We start from the raw sequence: 11,065 nt of genomic DNA, 5'->3' as shown, positions 1-11,065 counted from the left end.
TAGCATCATTATAAGTATCATAGATGCATTTATGCACCAAGCGTATCATTTGTGCTTATCTGCGATTGCGCAAAACGATCTGGCGCGGCGGCGGTGAGCTGAGGCCAACAATTGCAACCCCATTGCAACCTTTACCTTCAATACCGTCGGTTGCACGGTACATGGGATCCCTCTTCGCTGCTGGTAGCCCTTTGATGTTTTCCTGCTGTTAAATTCATTGACCCATTGAGGGGATGAGTTTTAATCGAACCTGCACGCAAAACACGCTCCACGGGCTGGCCTTAATGAAAATGTGTGCATTCAAGATTGAACGTAGCATGCAGCCAAAACGCGATCTTCGGTTTGTGATCGCATCACACTCTTTCGCACATCCATCGTGTTATTGCACTGTTCAGCTTATGTTTAAATCCTGCAACATCCTATCGCGTTCTTAAGGTGCAGCGCAAATGGTGTCTAATACGATTAGTACGGGATATGGTGTACTGTGAAAAATTAAATTGATATATTGTTTCGTGTGTATCGACGAAACCTACCACAGCTGCATTTGTGAAGGGACCTGAATCGTAAGTAATATTTGTTCAATTTAAACAAAATCTAGATTGGTCATATACAAAGTTCAAAATATCAAACTATAAAATAACAAATTCAGATCTTATTGATTATGTGCCGTACTTTATACATTCTGAACTTCTAGTCATTAAGCATTCTTTTTAGTTGGTTAGGTACTCCCTTAGTAAGCTGACACTTCCAATCGAAGGTATACGTTGTTATAGAGAACTCGGTTTCTAAAATCTCTAGGCCACTTGAGAAAAAAATCCTGTTTTACTTGTATCTAAAAAAATACCTGCTAATTAAAAGACACACATTCAATAGTTGCTCGGCAATCAAAATTCAATTAGCAAATTCGATCTGTATAATTTATGCTAATTTGTTCATCAAAATGTTAACCAGCTGCTTTCAATTGTCTTCTATGTTCCACATGTTTGTAAATGGTCGTGGACTAACCCTTTAAAATTGCCTTAATTTAAACGAATACATGACATTCCTTCATGTTATTTGCTTTTCTGATGATTTATTTTTTGATGATGATAAGGTATAAGAATGGGATTAATGTATTTCTTTCATAACGCCAGTATCGCCAGTATTTTTATTGCCTGAGATTGAATTTAACGACACAATTGACAAGCAAGAGAGCAGTGTAGCTACTAATCATCTTAAACCGTTAAAGATTTGAATGTTTCCTATGTTAACAATATAGGATCAATAGAAAATTATGAATACATGAAAGTATTATAATGTTTTGCAATCTTAAGAGTTTAAATCAAATGTATAAGTAGATTAAAAATTTGCTACGCTTTTACTGTTTCATCAACTGATTACTTACATTTAGGATCTAATTTATCAGATAAATAATATTGAGTAAATATTAGAGTTAACCTTCCGACTCATTTCTGATAGAACGTTTTCTATTCTTAAATACAAAAGATGTCTTAATTTTTTTTATTTGTCATGATTTTTTTTTAATCTTTCTATTATGCAAAAATTTACTTTATTTAAAAAACAAAAGGATGGAAACAACGTTGAACTAGTTACAGACAAGTTTACTATAACAAGCATGGATATTTTCTGCAAGTTGTCCATACATCTTGAATCGATCAATAAGAAGATAGAATAACTTTTTTTTTATCATACAGAAATTAGGCAAAAAGAATATTGCTGTTTATTGTTAATTTCATAAATATAAAAGCTGTTACATACATTTTCATTAGAATACTTTTTGTTCAAAATATAAAACGGTTAATAAATTACTCATAAGATTTCCCCACAAGCAGTGCATATTTGAACAGAACACGAAGGATAAAGTAACGCCTCCGAATAATGACAAGAAAAAACACCCATCTACCGATAAAACATTCTTTACATGCAATATGTCTGTGTACCCACTCTTGTTCCGCACACTGTATCTGGCACGCTTGTACTTTGGGGCACCGTCTGCATGCACGAGCGAAGGGTCCAACTTACCCTCACGCACACACATACATAAACAGCCGTTCACTGAAACCATCCCCCCAAAATCCACTTCACATACGCACGCACGTAGTGGTGGTGTAGCTGGCCGAGCTGGTTTAGCGTACAGGGTAGCTCGCACACTTTTGAAACCACCAACGGGGGTCCTAAATTATAGATTTTTTTTCATCGAAAATTGTGCTTATCTCTAATAATTTTGAATTGATTATTTCGTGCTTAAATATGAGAAAATTATAAATACTATAATTGCTCGTGCCAACAGTATTTGATATTATAAATCAATTTAAAAACAATAATATTTAAAGAAGTTCCTATTTCACTACGAATCGTAACCATTGAAGTAACAACTAAAACATTTAGATATAAAATATATAGCATAGTATAAAAAAAAGTTCCCAAAATCCAATGAAAACACACACACCATTGCGGGCACACCCTGTAATGCGCTCCGGTGCGATCCGTGATTTACGTTTAGGGGGTCTGCCTCGGCGTGCGCGGCACTTCGGCGTTAAGTTGCGTGTTTTGTGTTGTTACTGGTGGCTGCTGCATGGCTGGTGCTGCCGCGGTCGGTAAATCGTGTGCTGCGTTCGAATCTTCTGCGCTTTAGCGCTCCAAAGTTACTGTACACCTTTTACATACCGAATTTGCGTGTGCGTACTGTTTTCGTAAAAAAAACGTGTGTGAATCTCGGACGAGCGCGTATATCGATCACAAGCACAAGGGTGAGTGAGTGAAAGTTTATCAGATCAGCGTGCGCGGCTGTGTGCGAGTGTGTGAGCAGCCAGACAGAAGGACAGAGAATATTCGGCGCGCTGATAACACACACAGGCCGTCCGTTCCATCTACTCGGTACATCACACACTCGCGCAGTACACAACTCAATCTGCTGCATTAGGTGGTACACGTTCTTCTTGTACGCACCCCGTTGCGATGTCTGTTTTGCGTGTGTGTGTGTTTTAGGGTTATTTTCTGTGGAACCACTCAACAAATCAACTTAAAACCGGAGCATCAACATTCAATAATTTGTGGTACAATTGTTTTTTTTTTTTGTTTGTTTGTTTGGGTGGTGACACTAATGCGCGCAACAACAAGTGCACACGCGAAAAAAAAAGCTGTCATCTTGCGACACACAACCACAGTGCCGATCGCCGCGAAACGCCTCGTTCTGTTCTGTGTGGAGTATGAGAAGGGGGGGGCAGCAACACACAGCTGGCTAGGGTTCGACACATGTGTTTGTGTGCGTGTTTGCTGCTGCCTACATTGTGTGGTGGTGGCTTGCTGCGATCGCGCGCGCTCTGTTCTATTACCCGCGCGTCACGCATTCTTCTTCAGCACTCTGTCACTGTGTATTTCGCACAAAAAAACCGTTCCCTAGCGGCTTACATGTGTGTGCATGCAAACGTGCGACAAAGTATGCCGGTGACCCATACCCGCGTTCACGTTGCGTTCTCTCCGTCTCTCTCTGCTCACCCGTTTCTTTCTACGACGTGCGGACGACGACGACGACGCGGTTTTGCTGCTGCTGTTGTTGCTCTCAGTACTGAAGAAGCCTTCCTCCTGGCCACCGACCAACCGGAGTGGACGGATTGTGTGTGTGATCTTGTGGTGTGGTGTGTGTAGCTAATAAAAACCGCGTGTGCAAACCATTTCTTTCCATTTCGTGTGACTGTGTCCGTGTGTGTGTGTGCGTTGATTTTGCTGCATTCTGGTGCATAACGGTACAACCGGGTGGCGTGTGTGTGTGTGTGTGTGTGTGTGTGTGTGTGGACAACAAGACAACCTGCAGCAGGCTGGTGGGATGCTGCAAACCGGATCTTTTATCAGTCATTATCGGCGGGCGGCTGGTCTCTCCGGAAGCAAGCTGGCGACACAACGGCGGTGTCCATCCCTTGTGTGTCTGTGTGTGTGTACGGTGTGTCAGTGTGTGAAGAGCGATTTTCTCGCTTTCTGCTGCATTAGAGAAATAAGAAGATAGAAAAAATACCCTCATCAAAATCGATCAAACTTACGAGATAGCTTAAATAGATGTTTGCGTGATGTGCGTGTTTTTTTCCCCCTCATATATGATGTGACGTGTGTGTGTATTCTCTGTATTTTGAATTTCAAAAACGATCGTCATGCGTTTGTGGGGCACTAAAATCGAAAACCGTAACCGCCTTGAAACGACAACGGGATGATGATGCGTCCTGTTCTTCGTGGCTGTGGTGTGATGCGCGATCAACTAATGCCCACCGCGTGTGGGAGGATCGCTTGTTGTGCTTCTTTGTCTCCCGATCACTCCTCACAAGTGCCAAATCCGGTGGTGGTGGTGGCAAAGGCGGCAGTGTGGTAGCTATTTATTTATAGCACAACAAACATGGTTTAATGTGGCGCTGCTGTAGGGCGAGAAGATCCGTTTCCGTGGGGTTTGGCTTGCCACCCGTCACAGCCCTGTGCCTGTGGTGCGCTTTAGCTAACCAAAACCGTTGCACAATTGGCGTAAATTGTACTTGAAACGATTGATAAAACACACCGAGCAGACCAACACACACACTCTCACCACTAGCTGATCGGCGTGATGACAGATGGATTTCGATCGCAATGAGAGCGTGTGTGCGTTCTAGTAGCACAATAACACGACTCTTCTCCCCCCTGATCGTAGTGGGCTGTGAGTGCGTGTTGATTTGACAGCGATTTGTTTACGTTTGTGCGGTTTCGGTGTTTTGGCTGCCCTCCTTCCCTCTCTCACTGTCTCTGTACGGAACTGGGAAGGGGTGTAGTTTTTGTGGGTCGTTTTTTCTTCTTTCCATTTTACTGCTTAAATCGTTGCAACACGCTAAATTGTGCATTGTGTTTGCACCCGGACACTTTGCTAATGCAGTTGTTCACAACGTTCGCAAGTACTGCCGAAGCACGTGGGTAGTAGCTAGCTGCTGCAAGAGCGTGGTGTGACGTTAAAATGGCGTTCAAATGAGAGTCTATATTTGTACGCTCGTGCACTATCCATTCGAAAGAGGGACCAACCGGAGATGGTGCAGCGAAGATAAGGGACAAATACAGAAGGTAAGCAAGTTCGCAGATAAATAGTTTATGTTACGTTTTGTTTATTAAATATTATATGTTTTCTTTACTGTTTTCTTTTTTCCCTTTTAACAATCACTTGTTTTGTTGGGACTGTTCTTCAATTAATAAAGAATAAAATCATTCGCATTCAATTTATCGACAATCACAACTGCCAGCACTCTCTCACCTTGGTAGTAGTGTCTGCTCAATGACACACTTTTCCTTTTATTGCACATCGCCTTCCCTTTGCCTTATCGCCTCGTGTCCTTCCACCGGGGGCGAAATATGGTTAATTTTCTGTCAAATTACTCAACTCTTTTCCAATGGCGATTCAGTTCTTCCTTCGTGCAATTTTGTCGTCTTCTCTTGCACGGGAACGCTTTATGACAGGCTAACGCTTTCGGGTGGCTGGGTGGAAGGTGGCCCCCTTGGCCAGTGTAGTAAATGCCGCTGTATGCCGATTATGGCCACAAACAAGACGCGGGTGCATACATGGACAACAGCCGTGGCGGTGGGCTGTGCAGGCCAAGGCTTTTTATCTGGCTGGTGCCAAGAGGGTGGTAATGCTGTGTGTGTGTGTGTGTGTTTTTTATGTTGCTGATCACTGAAATCTGAACGGATGGAAGATGATTCTGAGGGAAGGATTTAGCACGGCTTTTTGAAAGGTGCACGTTTCTTTCTTGCAAAAGCGAGTTGAAGATTGTGGGATTAAGATTGTGATGATATTGTGGAATTGGGGACGTGGTTATGATCGTATATATAGGCGGAGGTACAAAATTAAATAAATTTTGGCAAGAAGGTCTCAAGCTCGTGAGTTTTAACAAATATGTTTCAAGACCCCTACTTGAACGCTTTACACAACAGCGGAGCAGATTCAGTCGTTTATATCAATTAAAAACTAATGAATGTAATGTAATTGACTGGAATTCAATTGTATTTGCATCCAATATCGTTCTAGTCTCATGTGAGACATCCTGTAAAAAAACTGATGAAACAAAACATGTTTACAACACCGTATAAAAAAGATAATTTTTTGAATTGAAATCAAATAAAAAAAAAACACTCAAAAATATGTAGTAATTTCTATATTTATTCTAGATATAGGGATTTGAAGATCTTAATTGCAAATCATCAACTAGTCAAAGAAGTTGTTTAAAAAATTTAAAACTTACACCGTTTTCGAGCTCAAATAAACAATGTGCTGCTTTTGAACACCTTAACACCTTAACATTGTTGACTTAGCCTCAAAAAAGGTGTATTTTATTTCGAATCACAACTTTGGATTGCTGCTCTCTAGATCGCACCAACGACTCCAATCTGATTCCGGCTGTTGTTGTCCAGTTCCCGCTCCGGCAACAACCACTAGTTCCGCCCAAAATCTTTAGTCGTCTGGAGTCATCAGGAGTCGTCTGGAGTCGTCTGGACTCAAAACTAACTACAGTTTATCAGGCACTCAAAACTAGTTCTCAAACATGAGCAGTTTTTCTCATTTTGAGAAACTGTTTTAAGTGCATGATAATATTTTCTCAGTTCCCTTGCCCCTTGCCTTGCTTCCCTTGCCCCACGACTGAAGAATAGTGTTCCGAGTCGACCGGAGTCAGAGTCAGTAGTCGGAGTCGGAGGTGAAATGCCTGACCACAAAAATATAACACCGATCTTCTTCACCTGACTCCACGCTCTACCCGATCGACTCCGGCCGACTCCGTACAACTCCAGCCATCTCCAACTCCCGACGATTCCGGATAACTCCGGACATTTCCAAACGATTCGGACCTCGGACGACTCCGGGCAAGTGGTTTTGTATGGAATGTTGACACGATTTCAGTCGTCTTCTGAGTAGTATCGTAGAACTACCATTATTAAAAATTCAGACTTACAGAATACAGAATACATGGATACCAATGGCAACAAAATTTGTAGCGTAATAACGATATTATACTGGATTGAACGGGAGTTTGTTCCAATACAATTTTGTACTATTCAGGCACTTTCTTTTTCCTGCCAACAAGCTTACATTTCAGCCTGTCGCTGGAATAATATTTATCATTAGGGTTGTATGCATGTGACAGTTACCATTTCTTGGCACAATATTTATCATTCAGCAATAAAGTTCAATCCTTCATGAGATAACCTCTGATCGCGCCTGCGACGAATCGGCGTTTATTTACATATTTTTCAAGCTGAAAATCTGTGGCTAGTTTTATGCGTAGTTTTGTATGAAGTGTTGACAGCCGCCAATCCATAAGAAAATAGGCCTATAATGAAATCTGCATTAAAAGACAATATTCAGGACTTCCAAATCATGCTCTTTTATTCGCTGTGAAAATACGTAATTAAAAAAAATCCTTAAGTGTAATGTGTATGTTATGTAAGTTAGCTGCAATAATTTCTCCTAATTCTTTTGAAGCTGAAGATATGAAATAATAATTTTTACAACCCATTAATTGTTTAATTGATATCGCTTTATTTTGTTATCGCATGTAATGAAAGTCTTAATTTTGTTTAGATGCCCATTCAATTGTTGCTGACAAAGCAAACTCACCAAGGATCTGCCAACATCATGCTACGGATGTAGGCATGAGTTGCAAATATCGTCCAAAATAACACTGCGTCATTCACACTCTCACGGGTCTGTATCGTTTCGCCTTCCCAAGGAGTCTTATCAATTATGGCTATTTTATTTTTCCATTCACCCACTGCCGCGCTGCCATCGCATCCGTCACTCCGATTTTGCTATCGCTGACATTTCATCGCAAAAAGCCACCTTCCGCTTGAACGTCAGTGATCTTTATAGTCCAACCAACCTCACTGCCCCCCAAAAAAGACATATATGCTGATCGATTGTTTAGTGGTGGGTGTCAGTGGGTGAGAGCAAAATTTGCTTATCAGCTCATTGCCAAAATAGCCACTCTCAATTCAAGTGGAAATAATTAAAGAAAGATTGCTCAGAAGATTCAGAACTTTGACGGTTTTGAAAGATCTCACATGTTTATGGGACAAACCACACCAAACACCGACACCGATTCCGATCAATCATTCCAAAGGGGCAAGCTCTGATACACGTTGCGATGTATCGCTGTTAGCTTTTATGTATCGTTCACTCAACGTGCCGTTAAACGGTGATGTAATGGTCTCGTGTACACCGATGCTCTAGCATCAGGACAGTTTGCTGGCTCGTTGCTTCGTGCTGCAATCACGGGGGTGAGGGATGAAGGGTGATTATAGCAATTTCCCACCAATTTCCTTCCAACCGCGCCAGCAGCCCGCAACCAGCGACGGGAGGGGGTTGGCTGCCTGTTGATTGCATTTTACCCTCGAGCAGGCTCGCCACTCTGGCGATGTGTTGCACCCATTGCCGGTCGGTATCTATTTTTATCCTTATCGTGTGTGTATCGAGCACCAGACGGCCGGCAAGACATCATCATCAATCCCCCCTTTGCGTTATCGATGGTTCTGGCGAACCGTAAATGTTAGGTTAATGAACACCCAAGCTGCAGCTGGACGGACGGACGGACGGTTGGAGCGATTCCGACGAGCTGCGAGCGGCGAACGTTTTCCTTATCGCTGCTGCGGGGATTTAGGCGACTAATCAGAGGCGTTACTGCGGATAGGATGAAATCAATGCTTGATGCCGATACTTTGAAGTTGCTGATTGGAATGTTTGTGCGAAATTTGTGCACAGGTAATAAAGTATCAACAGGAATGGGAAAGTTTGGTTGTTTTGAAGAACAATTACGCGTTTGCGATAAGAACGATGTTGCGCTCGCTTGTTCAAGCTTTTAGGTGAAGGTCACTACGAAGAACGCGTGTTCGGAGTGACATCATCCGAGTTTGGGGCATCGAATGAATGTGGATCTTGTTCAAGATCATCAGCAAGCAAAACAGGACGGACTGACTGACTGATCGTGTGCGGTGTGGTGATGCGAACCTCCAACGTCCATTTTGCGCACCAGGCCTGAAAGGTAAACAGTGTAAATTTGTTTTAAAATTCATGTAAAGTAGACACTGCACCGCAGCGTATCGGGTGTTTGCATGTGTAAACTATCGTGTCCCCACCTACCTGATGGCCCTCGACAGGGATAGGGCGTGCTGCTGAGTGTTTGTGACCGTGAACTGTTTGTTGCTTCCTTCGGGCTTGGAAAGCAGATTGTTTAGCCGAGGGAAGAATATTCATTACTCCGGGGGCTAAATAAACGAAATTCCTATTTAACGGAATTCAATGTTTAGTGGATACGTTTTCGACATATGGTTGTGGTTATTGTGGTTTGGATAAACATGAATAGTATGGTTGAACGTACTATTAAGGAAAGAATTTTATGAATTTTAGCAATACTTCGCATTTTGATTCTCAAATTACTACATACACGTCTGGCATTGGCCAACAAACATACAAATAGCCATGACATGCTAATAGCCTTCCTTGCATGTATATGTTTATCACATAATAGTACACCATTACATGACATAAACCTGGTAATAGCACAAATTGTCGCGAAAGTAGCCATAAAAAGTTATATAGACCAAATCAAATTCAGATAACACAAACCAGGTTATCTTGAAAAATAATATTTGTACTTGACTTGTATAGCATTAGACCGTTAACAAAATTATTCAACTTAATTAGTCATGTTATCACAGGCGTTTTCATTCAACTATGAACTGGATGAACAACAACTGAAGAGTGAAATTAAGGTTCAAAATACTTGGTGGTGAAGCTAGAGCATTCAACAAGACTGCTCGCTTAACTTACCGAAGAATTGTTGACGTTTGTAACAGACTCCCAGTCAACTGTTAAATCAGAGTTTAACCAATCTATGCCAACCTATTGGCGCTTGTTTATAGAAGAATACTCAAAGATGGACTTCAAATATCTTGAATAACAGGCAAGATAAGGGCATGATGTATGCCGATGGACACCAGTCTGTGAAAATGTGTCCAGAAGGCATTTGTCATTAAAACAATCAAGAATAGATGTTATATATCCAAAGTAATGAATGGCTTAAAGAAAAGTAGCTATTTTTTTTTCAATAAAATCACTTTTCATAATTCAAGTGATGTCACTAGTATTTTAAATATTTCTCATATTTATTCTATTTGATTTAAGAGGGGAAAATTTATAGCTTTTATGATGTTCCTTTTTAAGTTATGGTAATTTTTTTTTTAAATCTTTACTTGCACTTTAATACAGGCGTTACGAGGTAGGTCTCGGATGAGAATTGAACTAAGGATCAATGCTTCACAAAGGCCACACGTTTATAACTAGACTATTCGGTCATTCTCGATTAGATGAGCTAAAAGTCGTATTTAAAATGAGTGCAGTATCAAGGTGATACTGATTTGTTTTTGATCAGATAATCAGATACTATAAAAAAGTACATTGTTTGATTGATGAAAAAATGATTTATGATAAATATTTTAAATTTTTAAAAGTTAAAATGAAATTTAAAAAAATCGTACTGTTTAAAAAATTCGACCAAATCAAAAAACTCACCGTCTCAACCGTGTCACCAGAGCAGTTCGCTACAAAATTTATGCACATGCAAATGTGAGCCCCTTAATTTAGTAATTAAAATGACGTTATTCAAACTGCGCCCGTCACACTCACAATGCCAAGTTGCAAAAGACGTACAAAATAATGATCACACCATTAGAGCATCGCTAGTGTCTCACCCCTTGCCTTTAGCACACGTTGATGATGCACCCGACAATGATGCACCCGCTGAAATACTCCACTCCATCACGGTGGCAGCCGTCGACACACGGGGTACACAGTCATCTTTGCTTTCTATTTTTAGCCTTCGCTGGAACATCGAATTTGCATTCACAAGAAGACGCCAGGCAGCAGGACTGTCCCGATCGATCGGTCGGTCGGCTGCAGCCATCCCAGTTTCGGGTGCCACATTTTCAAATTCCACTGACGTAAAAGGCATCACAGTGAAATGTTTCCTTCCTCCACGGGGCAACAGATCGCTCCGCTAAAAAAAAGGAAGAAGAA

At 41.3% G+C, this 11,065-nt stretch overlaps 1 protein-coding gene and 1 long non-coding RNA gene across 17 annotated transcripts in view; one reads left to right on the top strand and one right to left on the bottom strand.

The window, feature by feature from the left end:
* The first annotated feature begins 2,481 nt into the window (after positions 1-2,481).
* Positions 2,482-11,065, top strand: part of LOC1279830 (cGMP-dependent protein kinase, isozyme 2 forms cD4/T1/T3A/T3B) — a 130,095-nt gene continuing 121,511 nt past the window's right edge. The window contains exon 1 of one of the 16 annotated variants that reach the window (XM_061659482.1): positions 2,482-2,593. The gene's annotated coding sequence lies outside the window, so the exon portion shown is untranslated. Of the gene's footprint in view, positions 2,755-2,904; positions 2,924-3,292; positions 3,747-3,966; positions 5,071-11,065 lie in introns of those variants that run through there. The other 15 variants (XM_061659479.1, XM_061659475.1, XM_061659472.1 and 12 more) reach the window with 15 other exon arrangements.
* Positions 7,515-9,461, bottom strand: LOC133393660 (uncharacterized). Its single transcript, XR_009766313.1, has 2 exons — positions 9,131-9,461; positions 7,515-9,025 (listed from the first exon to the last, which is right to left on the bottom strand). It is a non-coding gene; the product is annotated as an uncharacterized LOC133393660 (long non-coding RNA).

This window comes from Anopheles gambiae, chromosome 3 (assembly GCF_943734735.2).
Source record: "Anopheles gambiae chromosome 3, idAnoGambNW_F1_1, whole genome shotgun sequence".
In the NCBI taxonomy this organism is placed as follows: domain Eukaryota; kingdom Metazoa; phylum Arthropoda; class Insecta; order Diptera; family Culicidae; genus Anopheles; species Anopheles gambiae.
This window is presented reverse-complemented; position numbering and strand designations above follow the sequence as displayed.